Below are 4,337 nucleotides of genomic sequence, written 5' to 3' on the forward strand. Positions count from 1 at the left end.
TGGATCAGTGATGACTACTGGTGGTGACTATGTCACGTCCAAGGAAATACATGTCTGGAACCCTGAGGCTCCCACAGAAGAAACCTGTCCCATTTCCTCTGTTTGCAGGGTCCTATAGACAGATGTTAGGAACATAAAATGTATTTGTTTTTGGTCTTTGTGTTCATGTATTTTCACTCTGTTCCTTTAATTGGATCAATACATGAATCAATAAACAAGTACATAAGATAAGGATATAATGGGTGATGAATTGCCCAATTATAAAATATGTGGTTAGGCAAGAAATACTCTTAAATATATTTTGAAAACAGTGAAGTCCTGAGACAAATAAATGTATACATCTCTCACATGAAAATACAGACAGTAGACGTTATTGACAAAACTCATGTTCTGGGTCAGCAGCAAGTTCAAAATTGATCATTTTTTGAAGAGAAAATGAAAGAAATATTCTCCACATAGCAATATCCTAGATGCCTAAGTGAGGGGATGTGTAATGGAAAGAGTAGCCTCAGTTCTGTTTTGTCCGCTCTGTTCTGTACTGTTCAGATGACGTACTTGCTGTTTCAAGGATTGTTCAGGTCTGTTCACAACATTCTTAGGAGAGGACGCTCAGATCAGTTGAGTAATAGTTGAGTCCTTACCTTGGTTTGTCTAAGAGAGTTCAATGTATTATTACAAAGTGTGAAATATAATTAAAAATGACCCAGTGATCAATATGGGAATGATGTGAACTATTGGTGATAATACGTATATAGAAAACAGGATAATTAATGACATACTGATTAATATGATTCTACATATAAATTAGGAATATCAAGGTGATTCTTGGGATTTTGTGAGTCATAGGGTTTAAAATTATTATTAGACTTCCAGACCCCAAAACTCAGAAGCCACTTAAATCTGAGATGTACCCTGTTATGTTTAAGGGCCAAGGCATGAAGGGTATCTGCTCTAAACCCCATCTTCCAGACCCCAAAACTCAGTTGCAGAAACCTTCTCTAACCAATTAGCCAAAAGTGAATACATCACCAAACGACTAAGATTCAGAGAAGAGGGATTGCAGAGTGAGCAGCAGGGAGAAGTACGGAGCTGCAGAGAAAGTGTGGCTCATCTCCTCCCACAGGGCTCTGAACTCTCAGTTGAAACCCCACAGTTCAGCCAACGTGCACTTATTCTCTAGGAACTGTGAGGCCTTTGTAATATCCAGATCCAAAGTCAAAAGCGCAGATTGCTTGGTGATCAGGGAAATGGAACTGCAGAGAGGTTGCACATCACTTCCTCCCACACACCCCTGAATGCTCATAATTAACTCCAAGAAATGAGGACGAAATGTATAGTCTATCAGATGACCAGAAACCATCGCAGAGGCACAAGAAATATGAGAAACCAAGAAAAAACCTTTCTCTCAAGGGAAAAGAACAACCCTTCATCATCCACAGATAGTACAGTGGAACTTGTGGAAATGTACGATAACAGATACAGTGTGGGAAGAGGGTGGGAGGAGGAGAGTGTGAGGATAACATTAAGGAGAAAAACAGAGAGGCAAGGCATTTATGGGGCACAGAAATGGATTATTATCTGTGGATGATAACATGCATAGTATCCCCAACTGTACCGGTGTGAAATACATTCATGTTGGAAAACTTTACAAGCTAAGAGATGTATGTGATTGAATATATAAAAGAAATTAAAATAAAAGAAAATATATTATAAAAAAAATTCAGAATATTTGTAGTGACAAAACTAAATGAGATGTAAGAGATGAGAGACAATGAACTCCAGAAGGTGCAACAGAAAAGAAACCAGGAGGTGAGGAAGTTCTTCTACAATTTGAAAGAAGAAATGCACACCATAAATAAAGAATCGAATGGAGTTGTTAGAGATGAAGACTAATACAGGAAATCAAAACCTCCCTTGAAATTATCAAAAGCCAATTAGACCATGTTGAAGATCGAATCTTGGATGTTGAAGACAAAGCCTCTGACCTAGAAAAAGTCACCAAAAAGACTGAGAAAATAACCGCAAAAATAAGCATAACACAAGAAATTGTAGAAACCATTAAGCGCCCGGATATCTGGATAATCGATATCCCAGAAGGTGAAGAAACGTATAAGGGCATTGATAATCTAGTCTGTGAAATCCTGCAAGAAGACGTTTCAAACCTAGAGAGTCGTTCAAATATCTGGACCCAAGAAATACAAAGGAACCCTAATAGAATCAACCCAAGAAGATCTTCTCCAAGACACATCATAACCAGATTGACCAAAACCACAAAGACAAGATACTAAAATTGGTAAGAGAGAAATATTAGGTTATTTACTAACGTTATCCTATCAGGCTAATATTGGATCTCTCATCAGAAACAATGTGAGCAAGGAAAGAATGGGAAAATATATTCAAAGTGTTAAATGAAAAACAATTTCAACCCAGAATACTATACCTGGCAAGATTATCCTTCATATGGGAAGAAAAGGTAAAAACATTCTCAAACAAAACCTGAAGAATTTACCAACCCGCATCAGCTCTTCAAGAAGTTCTGAAGAGAGTGCTCTACCAGGAAAAGTAAAGACAGACAGACAGAAATAGGAGAACAAAAAATAACCAAGAAAATGACCAAATTAATGGTAGGAACAAGTCCGGAAATATCGATAATAACATTGACTGTTAACTTCTAGGATTTAAATGGAAAGATCAGACCACAGTACTATTCCAAATTCAACAGAAGAGAGATTAATTACATGAGACTGAACTGGTGAAATAGAATATTATGACTCTCTACTAAAACATTACTGATTTTCTTCTATGGTTTGTTTTCCAGATTTAAGAATTTTTCTTTTGAGCTGTTGATAGGTTCAGCCATTTGTTAAAAAAAATTTTTTTTTAAATTAAACATAAACTTTTCTCTCTTCCTGAGCCTTCTGGAATAGGAAAATATTGGTGAATATTCTTATTTTGTGCCAGAAGAGTTATTTACATAAGTTTAATAATACCTATTGCCTTACATTGGACATTGCAAATACTCGTTATTACCAGGGTTTTGACTGGAATGTCATGTATGAAGATAGGACCAAAAAGCCATGGAACCAAGGTAGAGGCTCTTGGAAAGATGGCCTGGCACCATGAACAGTTCTGCCTGACAGAGGATTAGAGAAGTCATATGAAAGATATTCGTACCGTAAAATAACCTGGACTTCCCAGCCCACCGTTATAATCACTAGGCTTTGCAAAAGAACAGCCACAACCAGAAGATTACCTTGAGGAAGACTTTAAAGGAAGAAAAAGAGACAGATCTTTGCTAGCAGATGATAAACCACAGAATACCTGGTAGGCAGAGCTGAGTTGGGAAGGTTCATTTGTGAATCGTGTGCTGGGTATTTGCTTTTTAACAGACTGAGTAGTTGACATGTAAATATTTTCTCAAAAATATTTAAAACCATGCTGTCTCTGTTATTATAGAGTCACAAAATTAGAACAAATATTTTGAAAGTTATCTTTCAAATTCAGTTTTTTGAAATTTTGAAAGTTGTTTACCTACTAACTGTCAAGAACTATGGAGTACCTGCAAAAGTTTTTGATATATGAAGTAAATGTTTGTGGGAAAATATTAAAAAAAAAGTTGTCCAAAAAAAAATCATTATTAGTAAATTAATGAAGTAGTCAGCAGATACTGTAGAAATGAATTGAGAAAAAGAAGATCAATCTCGGGTCAATAATGAGTACTGGTAGCATGACATGCGATGAATAGGTGTCTTGAACTCCGAGGTTCATCAGAGAAGATCTGGCTCATTCTCTCTATTGCAAATGGTACTACAGTCAGATTTCAGAAATATAGAAATATTAGTTTTTTTCTTTTTGGTTATATATTTTTATTTTATTTTTATAACTAGATTAGCAGGAGAATCAACAAAAATTATATGCTAATCTCTTTGAATTGATTTCTAGGCAATGCACATATGCCTTGAAAAGATCATATTGTACGCTGTTATGATGTACAATGATTAAATGTAAAAAAAAAAATCAGAAAATTTTATAGATAAAAAAGATAAAAATGGATGAAGTATTTCCAGTTATACAAATATATGATGAGGCAAGAAATATTAGTATATGTTGAAAATAGTGAAGTCTAAAGAGAAATATAAATGGCAATGCCTGTCACCTCTTGGACTAAGGAGAGCATAGCCCATATAACTTACAAACAAAGGTCAAATCTTGCTCAGCGGCAAGTTCAAAATTGTTCATTTTCTTAAGAGAAAATGAAATACACTCCAAGTAAGGCTTGTGTAAGTGGCTAAGTAATGCTAGGTGGAAAGCAAGGATCAGCAGTGACAATGTCTCAA

The 4,337-nt window shown here is 35.6% G+C and overlaps 1 non-coding gene across 1 annotated transcript; it reads left to right on the top strand.

Moving 5' to 3' along the window:
• On the top strand, positions 1 to 74 carry LOC114009953 (small nucleolar RNA SNORD113/SNORD114 family). Its single transcript, XR_003551351.1, has one exon. It is a non-coding gene; the product is annotated as a small nucleolar RNA SNORD113/SNORD114 family (small nucleolar RNA).
• Positions 75 to 4,337: the final 4,263 nt, after the last annotated feature.

This window comes from Tupaia chinensis, unplaced genomic scaffold (genome assembly GCF_000334495.1).
Source record: "Tupaia chinensis unplaced genomic scaffold, TupChi_1.0 Scaffold000671_1, whole genome shotgun sequence".
NCBI classification, from domain to species: domain Eukaryota; kingdom Metazoa; phylum Chordata; class Mammalia; order Scandentia; family Tupaiidae; genus Tupaia; species Tupaia belangeri.